The 20,332-nt window shown below is 45.9% G+C and overlaps 1 protein-coding gene across 12 annotated transcripts in view; it reads right to left on the bottom strand.

The window, feature by feature from the left end:
* Nucleotides 1-20,332, bottom strand: part of PPFIBP2 (PPFIB scaffold protein 2) — a 1,415,596-nt gene that overhangs the window by 129,438 nt on the left and 1,265,826 nt on the right. The gene's annotated exons all lie outside the window — the stretch shown is intronic.

Below are 20,332 nucleotides of genomic sequence, written 5' to 3'. Positions count from 1 at the left end.
GCTCCTTGGTTAAGGGTATTCACACCACTTTTCTTTTCTTTATTTTTTAATATTGTATCAATTTAATTTGCATTAAAACAGAAACCACAATCAGTTTCATCAGTAACTCACTCAAGTCCTGGGATTACAGTGTAATTACTAGTCATGATATTGGAAAAGCACAACAGGCAAAAATTAACACTCAATTTCACATTCACGACTCAGACCATGCTTTAGCATCAGCCAGGACAACAGTTTAACGTCTCAGATGACGTTGCCTAGTCACACCACTACACAGTAAGGAACACCTTCCGTCTAACCCCTGGGATTTTTATGCATTTCCCTTGTTTCGTTTAATACAGTTACATTTTCCTTTCTTCCGCCTTGCACCAGTCCTTATTGCTGCACCAGTCTTAAAACTTGGGGATATTCTACTTACCCATAGCCTGGTAATGTAGCCTCAGGCCACCACCAAGCAAGTGTCACAACGGAGCTTTATGTATTTAGATGGCAGACGATATGCCTAGCTCCATAAGTGTTACAAAAAGGGGTGGTGATGGATGGAGCATCTGAACCAATCAAACACTCACACCCAGTCAACTGATCTGGGTTTACTCCATCACCGTTCTTTAGCTCACTCCGCCACCCCAGTTCAGACATGGCCATATGCAAATCAGTCTGACCCTGTGCCTCATGGTAACAGGCCAGCCTGAACTGCCAAGCCATGCCTTCCCTGGACCCGAAACAAGCTTCCTAGGACCGGTTTCTGGCATTTCAGCCGTCTTCAGCCAGGCTTGCTTGAATCCAGTGGCAAAGTGAGCAAGGGACTCACGTCTGAGCATACCCTGCCAACTTATGGCAAACAAAGCGGTACAAAAAGGGGTTGTGATGGACGGAGCATCTCAACCAATCAAACACTTACACCCAGTCAACAGGTCTGGGTTTGATCCATCACCATTCTTTAGCCCACTCTGCCACCCCAGTTCAGACATGGCCATATGCAAATCAGTCTGACCCTGTGCCACATGGGAACAGTCCAGCCCGAACTGCCAAGCCATGCCTTCCCTGGACCGGAAACAAGCTTCCTAGGACCGGTTTGTGGCATTTCAGCCGTCTTCAGCCAGGCTTGCTTGAATCCAGTGGCAAGGTGAGCAAGGGACTCACGTCTGAGCATGCCCTGCCAACTTATGGCAGGGTATGCTCACTCCCTTGGTAGCTTGGCATGAGCAGACAGGCTTATCTCAGAGGCAGTGTGTAAAGCATTTGTGAACACATACAGTAACACATACAGTAATACAGTGAAAACACTACAAATTGACACCACACCAGTTTAGAAAAATAAGTAATCTTTATCTAAACCAAAACAAAACAAAACAACAAAAATCCACAATACAGTTATCAAGATGTCCTTAAAAATAGGTTATTCACTAAAATACAGTTTGTAGCAACAAATAACTACACATGGAGTTATAACGACGTTGTGACAGATGAAAATCCCAAAGTATGGCGCCGACCGCGAGGTGCACGGGTCGGGCCAAAGAACAGTACCTTGGAAACGATGAAAGCAAAGATGGTGCACAGCGTCGGGGAGGTGATGCTCCGTTGGCGCCAAGCGGCGTCGATTCCATACGACCCCAGGGGAGGTGAAGCCTCTTTTCCTTACTGCGGTGCAGGGAAGGTGAGACGTCGGTTTCTTACTGGGTCCGGGAGGTGACGTCACGATGGCGGCTCTGCTTCGGTTCCTTACGACAGGGAGATGATGGATTCGGGAGTCGCCCACGTCGAGGATTGGCTCTGCTTTGATGAAGTGCCGGTGTCGGTGAGGTCGGGGCTACGATGCATGTCGGGACGTTGCGTCGTGGACGTCATGAGCGGTGTCCTCGTCTCCGGTGTAAGCAGAAGCCTCGATGACGGCTTCGGAGTCGATGTGACACGGCGTCAGCAGGTAACGGACCTACTGCGCAAGTCGAGGCGATGCGTCGTGCTCTTCACGAGCGGTGCCCACGACTTCGGTGCAGGTTACGGCGTCACTCTCCGGCGTCTGTGTTGCAATTTACTTCTGTGGCAGTTGAAACAGCAGTTCCAGATGCAGAGAGACAGAAGAAGTGAAGTCTTTGTGTTCCTGTGACTTCAGAACAGGAGGGAAGCTCAGTTTCAAGCCCTTGGAGATCTTCCTCAAGATGACAAAGCAAACAGCAAAGTCCTTTTCTCCTTTCCTTGGCAGCATGCAGACACTACAGGCCAAACCCAGACAGCAAACAGCACAGGGGCAGTATCACTCCTTAGTTTCACCGGCTCTTGTCCTTGGAAAAGGTTCCTATTGATTTCCCAGAAGTGATCTAAAAGTCTTTTTATACACAAAAATGCTTTGTTCTCTGAAGGCAGAGAGTGTCTATACCCAGCGAAAACCAGTTCTGTCCTCACTGGTGCAGCTTTCTGGCAGAAGGTGGAGACAGCATTCTTGAAGGCAGACCAGGCCCATTCAGGTGAAAGGAAATATCCTCTCCCTACTCTAAATGCAACCCAGCTCTATTCAGCCCAGCCATGACTCATCAGGCTCTCTGGAGCCACTGCCCATCTCCTGCCCTGGTCATCCAAAAGACAGACATGCAATACACAAACCTAGCAGAGGCACACTGGATGGTTAGGCAAGAAAATACCTACTTTCTAAAAGTGGTATTTTCAAACAGAATGTAAAAATCACCTTCACTAAAAGATGCATTTTAACATTCTGAGTTCAGATATACTAAACTTTATTTTCTACCTTGTTCCCAGGGCCAGTTATGTTTATAAGATGTTATAAACAAACTCCCCATTCTGTCCTCTGGGAACAGGTAGCCTCGCAATAGTGAAAAACGAAATTGGCAGTATTTCACTATCAGGACATGCCACACACATCGGGGCATGTCCTACCTTTCACTTACAATGCATCTTCCCCACAGGGGTACCTTGGGCCTACCTTAGGGGTGACTAATATGTAGAAAAGGGGAGGTTTAGGGACTGGCAAGTGGGTGCACTTGATAAGTCGACATGGCAGTCCCAGACTGCACAAAGGCTCTGCAATAGCAGGCCAGAGTTCCATTTTACAGGCTGCTTCTCTGGGTGGCACAATCAGTGCTGCAGCCCACTAGCAGCATTTGATTTACAGACCCTGGGCACACACAGTGCACTATACTAGGGTCTGATAAGTAAATCAAATATGCCAATAATAGAATCGCTAATCCATAACAACAATTTACAAAAGGAGCACTTGCACTTTGGCACTGAACAGCAGTGGCAAAGTGCCCAAAGCATCTAGGCCAGCAAAACGGAGTCCAACACACAGCAAAAACAAAGGAGGCAGGTCTAACAGTAAAAAAAACTATTTAATTACCATTTAATTTTTTTGCTCTCTGCCAGCAAACTGAGTATAGGGGCAGGGCGGGGCCAGTGCGTCTTTAGGAGTAGGCAGTTAAGTTTGAAGTGTGCATGCTGGTTTAGCCAGCTACCTTGCTAAGGCCAAACCGACATGCGCAATTCAAACCTCTCCAACCCGGCTTTCTTGGAGAGCATGAACAAGCCTATAGTACCTTTAGGAGTGTAGAGCAGCCCGCTTCAGCCAATCAAGACACTTCACTGATGCAGCTTAACAGCATTAGAACAGCGTCTTCATTGGATGAGAGAGTTGGCTATGGGCTTCTCGCTCCAAGGAGGTGCTGCAGAACATCGAGCGACAGTGTAAGGTAGTGCTTTTTTTATGTGTGTATGCAAGGTAGTGACTTTTTGTGTGTGTATGTACATTATTGCGTATATTATGTGAATTTTTGTTTGCGTCCCCAATGATGTGATTTGCCACCAACCCCCAGTGTTTAATATTCTAAACGGGGACTTCCCATTTTAGCAAGGATGTCCACCCCAGGAGACTCATAGCTACTGTGGCCGGAGTTGAACCATTTTCCCATTTCATCCTCACTTTGGGGGTATGTGAAATCCACCTTATTATCCTCAGATCCTCCCCTGGCATGAAGTTTAACCTTTCATGCTAGATGAGGCTTGGGGGTCTCCACATAAACATATATAGTGTACGTTTGATTATTTTTAATACATGGCTTCCTGAACAAGGCGTTGTGCCGAAAAGTGGGTAGGCAATGACAATTGAAGAAAAGCCACATGAAGATTGATTCAAAATGAAATCTATTTAACAGATTGTATTGTGTTTTGATCATGAAACCATTCTCTGTTGTTCACAACAATTTCACTGCTATTATACTAGATGTACTCTGCTATACTAGCAGTGGGTGTGGTTTCAATGAATGCGAAAGCAATAGATGAGTGTTGTACATTTCTTCAGTTTTTATGAAGAATATATTGGCTCAATAATGTTTTAATATTTTTGCTATATTCCATAACAAAGATCCAAAATTAAATAATAAATAAATATGTTTTTGATACACCGCCCATGTATTTTTCTCTGAGCACCTTTTCTTTTCTGAATGCCTTGCCTCATTAATATATGTTTGTGAATTAAATCATTTGAGTTGCGTTTGGTTTTTTTAAATTCATATGTTCTTTACCTGCCTCAGTAACTCACATTATTAGCAGGGGGTCCCCTTTTTCCTTACATTACATACTCATACTTGGGCAGGATTGAGTTATGCAAGAGGTGGGGTTGATGCCGAGGAATGGACATAATCCATGGCCGGCAAGTGATCTAAATAGAATATTGATAATTTTTTCATCACTACATACTAACCTGAAAATGCACACTGACCTTTGATATAATTGATCTGCAGCTGAAGATCACTCAGCAGATAATTACCATGCCAGAGTTGAAGAAGGATGTGCCTTGTCAGGCTTAAAAGCATAGTGCATAATTAGGCACAAAAACAAATGTGTTTAAATTACTACATTGCTAATGAGGAGTGAACGAACCTCACGATGATCCTGTATGCCTAAAACTAACATATGGGGGATTATGTGTACAGATCAACAGAAAGGTAATGATAAACTGTAACTGGATTATTTATTTGTGCCAAAAGCCAAAAGCTAAACAGTCAAGGAACATAACACGGACATTCCTCTCTCTCATCTCAGAAACCACTTAGTTGTATACCTTGAATACCTCTTCTTACAATCTCCCAATTGCAAAATTCTTGAGACTCAGGTGCAGGACATTGACAGCTGCTCCTCAGGATAAAAAATAATGTACACCACATATGAAGAGAGAGAGAGAAAAAGAGGGTATATGAATCTAAAAAACAGTATTTGTGTTCCTACTTGACCATGTTCTGGTCACTATCTCATGGTCAGATTGGTTATGTCGGTTCTATCAATGCCACGTAATAGCAACTCTCAAGCAAAACATACTTATTCATTACCATTCGAAAGGGCTCTTCCAAAACGAATATAATTTGTATTTCTGTAGTGGGCTTTACACATGTTATTGGTTGATTTGCAAATGTGGAACTAACTATGTGATTGTAACTGTATCCAGAAAGAATTGGTGTAATGCCATTGCAAGCTGGGAGTATAGGACTTACCTAATGAAACTAATCTAAATACATTTAAAGCCTTCCCAAGAGTCTGTTGCACTTCAGTATGCAATAGGTGCACTAACAGTGCTTCAAATAATAAAATGTGGATACTAAAAGTTGTGGGGCCTTGAGGTTGGGTTCAATGATTATGAAACCAAGTATCAAACTTACCACAATGAGCAATTTCACTAACCAAAACAGAATCCTTAAAATTAAATGTAGAAATGCCAGACAGAACAGATCAAGAGACTAACAATGGGGGTAACGTTTAATAATATCTAGAAAATAACGCAGTTCATAATAAATGTGCAGAATTTACGTGTAGGCTTTAATGAAAAGTAAAATGCATTTAAATGCAAAAATTGTATTAGGCACCCATATTTACGCTTACTAGGCCTCAAATGGCGGAATTAACAGTGCCGGACAAGGTGACATGATTAGAAAATGCTTAATGTGAATACAATGTTCGTTTCTTGACCTTTCAACTCACGTTTTGCATAATAAATAATAGTTGCATAAATGTTTCCATCTAACTCTGTAAAATGTTTCTACTTACAGAAAGCTCACTGCTAAGTCATGGTTAGAGATCTGTCATTTATTGAGGTAATGAAGTTCGCTAATGAAGATGCAGCATTTCTAAAGGGAATGAATGGTGTGAAAATGTAACAGAATTAACATTGTATTTGATAAAGAAATGTTTTACTGGGAAACATCACTTACAACGCAACTTTTACCACGCAATGCTTTTACATCGCAGCTTTTACAACGCAAACCATTACAACGCATTGCGCTGGGGGGCGCTCTAGGATAGGGAATAGGTTAATTTACTAACCAATAACCTTCCCTACTATCCACGGAGACTGGAGTTGGAATAGTAAATTAAACTATTCACTATCCAGCACCCCAAAGCGCTATGCGTTGTAATGGCATGCGTTGTAAAAACCGCGATGTAAAAGCATGTGTGGTAAAAGCATGCGCTGTAATGTCGTACATCCGTTTTACTTGACATTGCTGTCTGTGGTGTATTGTCTCCTGTGAGAAGAGGTGGAGTAAACTCATTCCCATGAGAGCATCGACAGATGATTGGCTGACTGAAGAAAGAAGAAACCACTAACTTCAACATTGTTAAAATGTGTTTTCTATAATAGTGTGTGTTCCTAGGGTATGTTAACACATTTTTACTCTCATTCACACAGAGATTTCTCTCTGACATCCAGCCCAATGCTCATTCTTTTCTGAGATTGAGTTTCTCAAACTTTTTTTAATGGGAAATTCTGCTTTGAATTAATCTTGATTTATTCAACTAAGTATATACTGAAGCTTTATGCTTGTACTCTCCCAAACTAGAACTCTTTCGGGGTTCTGACTTACACCTTTTCCTCCCCATTCCTAGAATAGGGACTCTTTCCTTTATTAAACATGCATAATGCACATTAATGAGATGTAATGATTGCTACTTGATTGATTTCCAATAAGATTCTAATGACTAAAATTAATCAATTTACCTTTTCGAACTTAATAAAGATGATTCACTAATGAGTTGAAATAAAACCCTTTAACTCATACAAAATTCTCATTATTGACTGAAAATAGATTAGATATTGTGATTGTAAGTTATGAAGTAAGAATTAGCCCTGATGATGGTAAACCGAGAATTTAATTAAAACGGATTCCCATTCCAGCACAGAGCAACCAATCAGAGGTCCCAGACAGGTTGGGCAGCAGAGTGTCTCAAACGTTTGGATTTGAATTTTATTTTGAACACAGTGTGTCTAGTTTAGACACAGTAAAACTGGATAACTAATTCCATAAAGACGCAAGGCTGAAATCCTCTAGCAAACCCGCTGAAAATCCAACAAGGGAGGGTTACTCAACTTTAAACTTACTGTACCATGGGCCGCATGATCTGTTGTCTGAGGGACATTGCGTGTGTATACCTGATTCGGTAATTATGAGTGAACTTCTGTTTCCGAACCCAAAACACTGAGTCTGCAAAACACCAAATTTGGTTTGAGGGCAGGAGGGTGCAGAGCAACACTTCAGAAAACCACAGTTAGAGGTTCAGGACAGCCTCCATCCACCGCTCCAGCACGACAGGGAGAGCAGGCATTACTGTCCACTTACTGTCCCCCAGCCAGATCACATTCTTTTATGGCGACACATTGCCACTTTGCCTCCCACAGTCTGATCCCCTTCAGCTCCCCATTGCCATTCACCACCTACAGAGAACTACCATTTTCCATCCGTGAAGAGCACGTGCTAAATGGCGGTCATACCCTGGAATCTGGTAAAACCTGCTTAAAAATGACCCTGTAAATCCGAGTCTGGCAAATTATTTCCAATTCTAGGAAGGTCAACTTGTGATTCCCTTTGACGCAAGGGATGATAACAGGAATTGTTAATTCCAGCCCAGTGTCTACCCATGAAACTGTCGAGGGAACTCATAATAGGGTTCCTTTAGGTGGAACATCTGTTTAAATGTCTTTAAAAGCTTTTTTTTATTCGTTTTTATGTTGCTGAATGACATACGAATAGATTAAGAAAAACCCTGATGAGGATAGTAGGCCAACTAGTTGTAAAATAGGCCGAAATTTCCAATAGATACATCTTTTCATTCAAACCCCCAACTTAATCCACTTGTGGCTCACATAACCTGTGCAACCAATCTATGTAAACGATATTTTGTGCCACATTTAACAAAAGGTGAGCCTCAGAATTTTAAAGTGATCCGTCAACTTCCAGCATCTACACATTCCATAATAACATACATAAATTCCTGCTTATGGGATTGTGAGATCGATTGCTGACAGAAATTAGGGCAAAGTTGGAGGTGATAAATGTGGACAATATTAATGATACTCTGGTTTGTCCTTTCATTCAAGATGGTGAAGCAGGGCCGGCTTTAGCGCTGGTGGCGCCCAGTGCAACAATCTTTTTTATTTGCCCCCACCCCTCAGGACCACCTCCTCAGATTCCCTCACTACCACCCAGCAAAAGAGCCCTCTCTCACATATATTTCATTTGTTTTAAAACGCTGGTAAAGATTGCCTTTACTAATCCACTCGGCAATATGCCTGAAATACACATCTGTACTTTGCACCTGGCATATTAACCCTCTGCACTACTTTAAGAAGAGTCAAAAACTGTCACTAGACAAAACTCTGATCTCTCTCTCTAGCAGGAATATTAATCACAAATTATCTTGACATTTTTATTGCTGCCTGAAATCTGGACACACAAAGAACTCTCCATCAGCTGCTTTTAAATCGTAAGTTATTGCTAAACACAGCGCCCACACCTGAGGTCAGCCCCACCCCCCAAGTCCCCCTCCAGGTCCGTTCCCAGTGCGGCCACACCCATCACACTGCCCTAAAGCCAGTCCTGACGGTGAGCAGAGATAACTAATCGATTCCTTGACAAGTAAAAGATGCAGTGTTTTCAAAGGGGATGGTCGGTGATCTCAACAGGTTTGAATTAGCAATCTACATGAATTTCCCACTCAGTTAAGATATGTTTTACCTTCACTTCCTTGAGCTATCAAGTGAGAACGACTGGGATTGTACCCTGCAGTGAATATCAGGGATATATTGACTCAGATTAAATTTTTCCTACAACCCATCATGTCTGCTTAAGTCCAATTGGACATTAATGATCCTGTAACTTTAGTTCCTCACATCCACCATAGTTCAGGGTGAAGAGGATGGCTATCTTTGAATGCCAGTATAAAACATCGCTGCAGGCATGCTTTGCATGATTATTGTAGCATGTAGACCAACAGGGTTTAATTTTAATATAGGCTTGACTTAGATCTAAAAAAGTACACTTGGTTGTAAGTCAGGTAGTTTAAAAAAAAAACACTTGTGCGATAAGCGTCTACACGTAGTCGAAACATGATAGATAAAATGAGAAATAAATACATGAAAACCTCTACTACGAATGACCCAGATGGAATGACTTGTAAAAGTGCTACTTGGTCACGAAAAAGGCTGGAGAGAGAGAGAGAAGACAGATACATCCAAATCCAGCCTTGAAATGAAACTCGAAGGGATACACAATGAGGAACGTCAGCAGGGGCGTAGCTACCGGTGGTGCAGCTGATGCAATGCACCGTAGCCCAGAGATGGGAGGGAACCCTACGACAACAGCCCATTCAGCCCTGAGAAGGCACTTACATTACCATGCTGGAGCTCTGAAGGTGAACGAGCTTTGAATATGACTTTCACTTTTTGTTTTTATCTTGTCACATTTGTAGTACGTTTGAAGTCGGAGGTCAACTGGTAATACTTTTCTTTCCCTATGTGAAAATCTTGCTTGTGTGAAAGGAAAGGAAGTAGGGTTTTGTATTCTTCTAACACACAACAAAATGTAAATACCTCTAAATGAACTGTACAAAAATTTAAAAATAAACAGGAAAGTACAAATGAAGCATTTTTTTCTAATTCTACAGTGTGCCGGAAACAAATATTTTAATAGGGTCAAAAGAAATCAATGCATTTTACTTGGTGATTCACACATATTTGATGAAACACAATTTACACACATTATCATTTGTGCGCTATGTAGTTTTATCTGTAAAATTGTACGTCTGTGCAATTATAGTGGTCATTTAAATGCTGTCTGTAAATGACAGTAGCTACCACACAATGCTTTAGCAATATACTTGTGACAGTGTGCTCCTAAATGCAACACCAGTTACATATTACACACTTACTACTCTTCTGCTGAATGGGCATGTCTTATTTGCAACACTTGCTCTTTGTGTGCTGCTTAGATTTTTCAGAATCTTTATGAGTTCACTGACATGGTAACATTGATGGCAATACCACCACCAGTCTGGAAATTGTTCCAGCACTGTTGCCTACTATGGCCACAGCAGCTTTTACAGCACTGGGAGCTTGCTGTTGGCTCAATCCGATTCTCTTTGAAGCAGGAATCAGGCTCCAAGACGCAGAATCTCCTGAAGAACTTGTGGGAGCACTTCGAATGCCTCATTGTAGCTCGCTGAATGGCCAAACCATTTGAATGCTCACTTTTGTACTTGCAGAGTGTGCCATACAGCCTTGGCTTCCTGTCACGCGGGGTCAGCCACTCCTTCTGTGTTCACCTATTGCTCTGTTGGGTCTCGGGAGGGGATCCTCAGTGCTGTGGGGCACCCTCCATTTTGGGGTCCCACCCATGCCAGATTCTCCATAAAATGGCAGCCTGATCCCAGCTGAAATATACATAGCCTCACATGTAAAATGAAAGTATCGAATCATCAATTCCTGCCTTTGCTCTGTAATTAGGACTTGCTCTTACACAAGCTCACTGACACCAAAGAAAGACTACTAGTTCTTCACCATGGTATCTACAATACAGCCTAAAAAGTGCAACCATATTTTAATGGTATTGGGGTTGCACAAGTGTGAATGTTTCTGTTCTGCTTAGTCCTTTTAGTTTCTGCAATCATTATTAGATAGTGCTTGCCCTATCCCTCATTTTAATTACCATGTTGATCCAGTGTCCACACTTTTGTTTGAAATTGTTACCCTGTCTACTCTTCTCTTGCCTTTATTGCGGTATATAGATTTAGTTCTAAACCACATAACACCTACTAATGCTGCCTTTGAATGCTTAGCTCCTCTGTCCAAAATAACTTTAGACTACACTGGAAATGCAACTGTTACTCAGATTGGAAACATTATATTAGTACATCTTATCTCCCCTACTCATGATCCTGCTCAATCTAGGTATTTTTCCCATGGCTTACCTTCTTCCTACCTCATTTGAAGAATTCAGGGTTAGAGTTACTTGCTCTTCATTCACTTCACCTCCTCTGTTTACACTCCATCAGTTGCCACTTTACCCCCTCTGACTACACTCCTTTAGATGAGATTGCTCACTTGCCCCGGTCACTGAATGTTTGCCTGATGTGCTGCTCAAGAGTTCATTTTGTTACTCTTTAACTACTGTAACAGTCACTGCAATGGAATTAATTCCCAGTGATAGTTTGGTATCACAGGTGTACCGTGATGCACGTAAAATTAAATACCCACCTAACCTCTCTTAAAAATGCAGCAAAAACCTCAAATATAAACTTCTGAAAAGGTATCCTGAAATGCTCATATCTGATATTTGCTTTTGTGTCAATAAAGGTGCAATGGTTACTGATTTAATTTTCTTCTCCTACAAAAGAGAACCACTGAGAAAAGCCATTGATGCAATGCTCAAGATTAACAAATCTAGGAAAACACCTTGTGGCCTACGAATATCCTATCCACATCATCCTCACCGATCTTCATGGCTGAAGTGACCATCCCCCGTTCTCATTCAATCTTCTGACAGTTCTCTAGAGATGTCTGATAATTATTCATGAGGATCAAAAATTAGATCTCGAGTGAGATCCCTTTTTCCTCCAATAGTCCACATCTCCCCTACTTATCATCGACAGAATTACAAACAAAGTAACCACGAACATCCTCACAATTCCATCAGGAACCATTGCAGATGGCTGCTGATCACCCAAGCCTTGGGAAGTCTCTACCCTTTTATCCCAACTTTCAGATCTGCCCGTCCCAATCCTCATCATTGAAGAAATAACACCCGTAATGAAAGAATAGACAACAGCCCTAGCCAGGAGATATTTACAAATACTTTGTTTCCTCCCTCGATCAATATTACACCCTCACCCACCTCATCTGCAAGGGGTGTCCCACTCATTCATGCGGGATTTCAATTTGGCTTTTGTGTCCAACGGACACCATGTTCCCAAAGGCGAAGATGCTCTGCCCACCCCTCTTCCCATCACCTCCTCAAGTGGACCTACTTCTAACTTTCAAAATCCTATTATGTCACCCTCCTCACCTCCCATGTTACGGTGGAGCTACTTACTAATGCCCCCCACCCTGGATGGTGATCTCTTAACCATCGTCCATATCTCACACGCAACTGCCATAGTCACCAACCACCTCCCTTCCTAGGAGAATATACTTGATGATATTAGTCAAGGTCTTCAGCTAGTCAAAAGAAATCTGCAGAACCTTGTCCATTACACCTTGAAGCAGGAGAAGATCTTGAATCTCAACTTGACCCCTTGGGTGATCAAAGGCCACACTCCAAACAACATAACTCATCCCAAATCGGATGGCCAAACTATTCTTGGGATGGAACTTCAGGCATCTCAAACTCTCCTAACTTAAACAGGAAAACCCAACTCTCTATCAATCACATCGCTATTCCCCACAGTTACAGACCACCCATCTGATGGTGTCATCCAATCCCTCCTACAATCTTACTAATGAGGTTTTGTTTCCCGCACCAATCATTATCCAAACTATCCCACCCATCCTTCTTAGAGAACCTAGCTCAACCATAGAACACTGAATGAACACAACCTATTAAAAGTCCCCATAACACACCTTGAAGTTTCAGAAACTACATTTCATCTCATATCTATGCTTCTTTTTTTTTTTTTTTGGGTTATAAACTTTTATTCAGCGATTTAAGCCAGTACACTGCTATTTAGCCAACAACCCGGAGGCAGGCAGCATCCGTAATTCCAAATGGCCCACATTGTGTGGACACTCAACGCACACAGATGTACAAAATATGCAGTATGAATGTGTAAGAACCCTATATAACTAAACCAGTAACGCTTTCAGTGTTATCATGCACAAGTTGTCACTGTTGAGAGTACATTGTCATCAGCATCGTTGCCACTCGGCAACAGTTGGCGTCTAATGTGGCATGGGAGATGTGGAGGAATGCGTAGGGAGGGAGGGATCGCAGGGGAGGGGGGGCAGCACGGGGAGGAAGGGGATCCATCCAGGAGACAAACCATTCAATGCCAGGCGTGATGTCGACTTTTCCCAGGCTCACTTCCACGGGGCCAACCGCGTACAGTCGTCACTACGTCCATTCTGAGCTCCCGCGATCCAGCCCATTGGCTCTTCAAATCCCCCACAACGTCAATCATCCAACACCAGTCTCTCTTCGCACCATGTCTGCCTCTATTCATCCGCCCCTCCTCCAGACAGCCAGGTCGTCAGGGGTTGCCAGATGTCAGCAGGCCTAGATCTCTGTGGTAGCAGCTCTCCATATGTGGTCAGTTGATCCCGACAGTAAAGCGCCGATTGAATCCAGTGTTCCGCCTTCGGAGCATGCGTCCGCTTCCAATGTAGCGCAATTTGTCTCTTTGCCAAGAGGAGTAGCAGGGCCACCAATTTCCTCGAGGCTTTGGGAACGTCTGCCACGAAGCCCAGTAGGGCCATCAGTGGAGTAGGAAGTGTCGTTACTCCTATTATCTGTCCCAGTTTTGAAAATACATCAACCCAGTATCGCTGCACTGGCATGCAGCTCCACGTGAGGTGAAAGAAATATGCATCTTCTGCATTGCATCTCCAGCACCGGGACTCAGACAGTAGCCCTATTTTAAAGAGTTGCGCAGGTGTGCGGTACGTCCTATGTAGAAAATTGAAGTGAATTAGGCGCAATCTATAATTTGGCGATAAGTTTTCTAATTGAGTGCAGCAGTACGTCCATTGCTTGTCGGTGATGCTCATTCCCGCCTCTGCCTCCCACTGAAATTTCGAAGGAGGTTGTATCCACGGTGCCGTGTCTTGTGTGATTTTATAGATCCGGGTGATCAGTTTTTTCGGAGAGCTGTTCGACAGTACGTTCTCTAGTGCTGCAAGCGACGGCGGCACCGCTGGGAACATCGGGTACCTGGCCTTGCATGCCGCACGTATTTGGTAGTAGAGCAGTAATTCGGAAGCCGTAGGGACCTCTGATTCGCAGATATCCCCCAGTTCCACAAATGTGTCATCGGGGTATAGGTCACCGGCCACCAAGAGGCCGCACTTTCGCGCCCTTTCAGAGACCGCCGCATCACGTAGAGGACCCAATAACGGGTTGCCGCACAGCGGCATGGACGGGGCGTACAGTTCAGCAATGTTTGCACGCTTTGCGATGTTCTGCCAGGCCCATCGTACCGTTTCCACCGTATTGACATCGTCCGGCGACCTTTTATATTTATGGTATAGCGTCGTGGTCAAGGGGGTAGGCGCTGAGACATCCTGTTCAATCGCCACGTGAGGCTGATACGGGATCGGGTGGTGCCAGAAGTGCAGGTATTGGGCCTGAGCGCAAAAAGCATAAAGCTCGAAGTCTGGGGCCGCCAGACCACCCTGGCGAAAAGGAAGCGTCAGGACTTTCCACTGCACTCGAGGCTGTTTGCCTGCCCACACGAGATCGAGTAAGGCGGAGCGTATGCGCTTGAAAAAAGTCATTGTAAGCGGCAGTGGTATGTTCACAAAGAGATATAAAAATTTGGGTAGTATGACCATCTTGGTGATGGCTACACGTCCCGTCAGCGACAGCGGCAGGTTGATCCACTTTTTCACTTTGGTCTCTAGCCAATCCACCGCTGCGCCATAGTTTAAGAGCCACAGATCTTGTATAGTGTGACTTATGTGGATCCCTAGATATTTCACTTCCCCTGCAACCCATGTGATGGGGAATTCGGTACGACAGCGTACTGTGTCGTCCGTGAGCGGCAACAGTGTGGATTTGGACCAGTTGACATCTATGCCTGTCAAGCCGCTGTATCGCACTATTTCCCTCATGAGGGGGTCAAAATTATCCGCCGGGTTTTGCATAAAGATTGTGATGTCATCCGCGTAAAGGGATACCAATAATCCCCTAGAGGTGAAACCTATGCTTCTCTGGGTGTTATGTTGTCTCAATCTTGCCGCCAGCGGCTCTGTGGCAATGGCAAAGAGCAGCGGTGATAATGGGCAGCCCTGCCTGGTCCCTCTGGAGATCCTTATAGGCTGCGAGACTTGTCCGTTTATCTTTACTCTTGCCGTCGGACCATTATAAAGAACGAAAATTTTCTGGATAAGTAGGTTGCTAAACCCCATTCTAGTGAACAGCGCTCGCAAAAACTTCCACTCAAGAGAGTCAAATGCCTTAGTGGCATCCAACAAAGCCGCTGCGGCCTGGACCTTCGGATCCAGGTAATGCAGCAGTCCAAACAGTGTGCGCAGGTTATGTGATGTGGATCTACCCGTCACGAATCCCGATTGATCCGATAGTGCTATTTGTGGTATCATTCTCTCCGCTAGCAATTTAGCATAAATCTTGGCATCCAAGTTTATGAGGGACAGTGGCCTATACGATTAAGGGCATGCGGGGTCTTTGCCCGGTTTCAGGAGCGTAATTATCATGGCTTCACGAAGCGACGGGGGGAGGCTTCCAACCTCAATCGCTTCCATATACATCCTGTGCAACCTAGGGACTAGGATGTCCGCATATATGTTTATAGAAAGAGGCCGTGAGGCCATCTGGGCCAGGAGCTTTGCCCGAGGGCATGCTAGCTATGGTTTTTCGGATGTCTTCAGGTGTGATCGGCAAATCCATGTATTCACGTGCCCCATTGTTGAACCATGCTAATGCCACTGTGTCTAGGTAGTCCATAATCACCTCGTCCTCGGGCTGTACCCTGGAGGTGTACAGTTTCTCATAGTAATCCTCCATAGTTTTCAGGAGTTCTCCCGGCGTCCGTGCTATTACGCCAGTTTCGGTGGTCAGTTCCAAAATGTATTCAGCACCTCTCGGTTTCTGAAGCATTGCGGCAAGTGTCCTACCTGGGCGGTCCCCCTCCCCGTATCTTCTAGCCTGAGCGTGTTTGTGTAAGAATTTCACTTCCCTCTCAGCCTCTTCTTGATATTGGGTGAGCTTCGCCCTGAAGGCCGCCTGGGTCGCAGTCGTAGGCGAGTCAGTAAGTTCCGCCTCCAGAGTCGCCAGTTCCCTCTCTAGCGCGGTCAGTGTAATTCTTATGGATCGCAGTACGCCGGTCTTAAGCGCCATACACTGCCCCCTAACCACCACTTTGCAGGCCTCACAGAGTGTACCGGGCGAGTCCACAGACCCTTCATTGAGCTCAAAATACTCTTCTAGCTTACCTCTCAGCTCCTCCCTAAACACCTGGTCCAGTAAGGCCTGCGAGGGAAACCGCCAACTAAATGGCTGGGCGTACTGTGCTGGGGTAGCCAAGGTCACTACCACCGGGGCGTGGTCTGACAGTGATCTCGGCATATGCACCGCCGACAAAACCGAAGCATGCAAGTCCCTGGATAGCAGCCAATAGTCGAGTCTCGACCACGCGGCCCTATGGGCCGTGATACAAGTGCCTGCCCGCGTGAATGGGTGCAATAACCTCCAGGAGTCCACTAGGGAAGCGTCCAAGATAATGTTTCCCAGTGCCTCGGCCGCCTTCGGGTGGTGCTCACGGGCATTGCCCTGTCGATCCATAGCGTCAGACAGCACTACGTTGAAATCACCTGACCACAATATCGCTGCATTGGTGAAGGGACGCAATTTATCCCATAGCTGCTCGTAAAAGGCAGGGTTGTCATCATTAGGGCCATAGACATTCACAAGCAGTACCCGGACGCCACACAACACCCCCAGGATGAACGTGTATCTTCCGTCCCCGTCCCTCATCACCTGATGTGTTACCCAGTGCAGGCCTCTTCGGATCAGAATTGCCAGCCCCCGTGCATAATTCGAATATGGGGCATGCACCACCTCCCCCCATCTAGCGTGCTTGAGTTGTGGGGCATCCGTTGTGCGTAAATGAGTTTCCTGGAGCATGCAGATATCCACATTTTTCCTAGCTAGATAGGCATGGACCAATCTCGCCTTCCTTCTATCATTCATCCCCCTCACATTCCAAGACATGCATGTGATCGATGCCGTATCGTTGCACGTATCAGGAGTCGTGGATGCATTTGACATTAAGCTCCCTTCAGCTGCCATATAGGTAACAGGAATAGCGTGTACAATCTGATCAATGGCGCACCCAGCGCAGCCCACCCAGGACCCAACGGCCCCCACTCCACAGTCAATCGAAAAGTCGACCACATCCATTCCATCCACATGTATGTCGTGTCGGGGTCAATGACTCTCATGTAACTTCAGCGACAATATCAATTTAGCGTTTTCATTGGTGAACAATGCGAACTGAACATGACTAAACCTCCAAAAATCAACAATGCAATTCAAACCCAAACCCCCCCAACTCCCTCCCGCTCCAACCCCCCAATCAGGTCGTGCAGCTCCACCCCCCCCTCCCTCCCAGACATCAAGTTGCCTGTAGGGTATCTCAATAGAACTAGTGCAGTGGGAATCATCCCTCGGGGAACGCGGGTCTTACGCTAACTAACCCTGTACTTTTGCCAGGGCGACCGTGCGCCAGCCTGGCAGTGATCCCGTGAGGACCTCCCCCCGCTCACCATATGTAACTACATAAGTCCACTTATCTGTACAGGGAAGATTAGCAGTGTCTCAGTCCGACAGTTAGCTCCTCCTGTTTCCACATCGTCGTTGGCACCGCCGATATTTCACCGTCCGCATCTTTGTCACTCAATGTCACTTAGACCGGCTTGCGCTTCCGATTCTTCGGGTGGTGTCTGATTTTTCTGGTCTCGTGACAGTTGCTTCGCGTATTTCAACGCTTCCTTAGCGTCCACAAAAAAGGAAGGTTTGCCCGGACCTTGCACCCTCAGCTTGGCAGGGTAGATTAGTGAATATTTGGTCCCAATTTGCTGGAATATTTTCTTGGCCGGTACAAATTCTCTCCTTGCTGCCTGTACCTGCATGGTGAAGTCCGGGAAGATCTATATGTGATTGCCCTGATACTGAAGATCTGTCACATCCCTTGCCATGCGTAGAATAGTGTCACGGTCTCTATAGTTCAATATTCGCGCTATTATTGCTCTCGGCAGTGCGCCAGGCTTGGGCTGGGGGCCCAATGTCCTGTGCGCCCTTTCAACCAGGAACATTTGTGAGAGGCCCGTCCCGAAGAGTTCCGACATCATGGTCTCTACGTATACTTCCATTTTTGCTATATTGGTCGATTTCGCCACGCCCGTGATGCAGACGTTGTTGCGTCTTGAGCGGGCCTCCAAATCTTCGTTCTTCTGTTGGATCAGTGTCAGGATCTTGTCCATGCCTCGTAGTTTCTTTTCCATGGCAGTGTGACCCTCCTCCGTCTCAGTCACACGCGTTTCCAGCACATCCACTCTACCGTCCTGCTTGTCCATCCGCCTGGTCAGACTGTCCATGCGAGCTGCCAAGTCGTCCATCTTGTGATCTATCCCTTGGAGACTCGTTTTCAGTTCTTGAAACATGGATTTTATTTCGGACGCTTGCGAGCCCCCTTGATCGTTTTTCGTGTCCTCCTCTTCCGACTGTTCCTTGCCGGCCGTCCTCTGTTTAGTCTTGTCGATTGTGATCTTCGGCTGCCTCGTGTCAGGTTTTCCCATTGTAGCTGCCAGCCGCGATAGAGGGAGCGTAAAATTCACCTCAGGTCACTCGCAAGGGCACTAGCGGATTACCAAGTCGCCCCTCGCCGTCCGGGGGAACAGCTGCCAGAGATTCTGCGCCTATCCGTCCCTTATTCAACGTCTCTGCAGGGTTACACAGTGGGAATGGCCCTTGTTTCAGTGATGTAGGGTCGATTCAGCCCCCGGCGTTCTCTCTCGCCTACAGGCCTTGATTTTGGGACATCTCGCTAGGGCTCAGATAGCACAAAATGGCGTCCTGCGCCTCAACACAACGCCCCGCGCCACTGTTCGCGGTGGCCAGGGCCGAGGCTATGCCACTGTCCTTTTCCCACTCTCACGGGCACACTGTAACCCCAGGGGGCGGTGGGCTAGTAAGTATATTCCCAAGGTGCAGGTCTTGTGCAATTTACACTGGCGCTGAGAATGGCCGCCCGCCCTGCCACTATGCCGAGCCCTGCTCCGTGACAGCAACACAGGCGCTACCTCTTTGGGGCCGTCAGGTTTTAATCTCGCCTCCAGCCGTCCCCGCAATAGTTCTCACCGGGCCGGTTGCAGAGCGGACCGTCAGAGCTGCCTCCCGTGCGCTCGTCCTCACTTTGGTCCTCCGCTTCGGGACAGTCCCGCTCTGTACCCTCCCTCCGGTACTGTAGAGCGCACAGCCTCTCACCTCGATGTCTCGCACAGCCTGGCACTCGATTTCGGAGCTCACGCTCTGACCCCTTGCATCCGGCGCCCGAGTCCCTCTGCGCCTCGCCGCTCTCGTCTGGGCCCGGAGTCACGCAGGGTCCCGGCTTCCGTCGCGCCACCAGGCCGCTGCTCCGCCCGGCGGCAGTCCGCTTCAAGAGCAAGCAGGCTCTCTGTCCGCGCTGATTTCTCACCACCGGAAAACCTCCCCGTAACGTTTAGTACTGTTGAGGGGGAAAGGTCCGGGGTAGCACACCAGATTAATGTATAAATTTCGGATTTATGTGCTCGGTCGGCGGAGCTGCGGGATCAAGCAGCCATTCCGCCTCGCCTCCAAGCCACACCCCCATATCTATGCTTCTTAATTGCAGATCGTGGTTAAGCACCCAGCTGACTCGTGGATCTCATTCTCAGACAAGACCCTGACCTCATAATACTAATCGAAACCTGGTTAAATAGATCTCATCATCTATGTTGGACATTCCCGCCCAACTATGACATCATCAAACTTGACAGAACTGGTAGGGGGGCTAAGCATGCATCAACCACTCCATGTTCACCCTGAAACATGCACAAACTATGTCAATGACCTGTGAATACCTAGGTATCGAAATATGGAACAATGATAAGAAAGGTTTGCAAAGTTCACGTGATTTACCACCCCGGGAAATAACTTACCTTTCATCGTGAGCAAATAATGGAGACTATCTCCGCTAACTCAGAGCAGCACACCAAATATATTTTCCTAGGGGACTTCAACATACATTGGAATGATTCTAAAGACCCCTTACTGAACATTTTCAAGGCATTCTCACGGACCACAATTTT

This window comes from Lissotriton helveticus, chromosome 3_1, assembly GCF_964261635.1.
Source record: "Lissotriton helveticus chromosome 3_1, aLisHel1.1, whole genome shotgun sequence".
Classification (NCBI taxonomy): Eukaryota; Metazoa; Chordata; class Amphibia; order Caudata; family Salamandridae; genus Lissotriton; species Lissotriton helveticus.
This window is presented reverse-complemented; position numbering and strand designations above follow the sequence as displayed.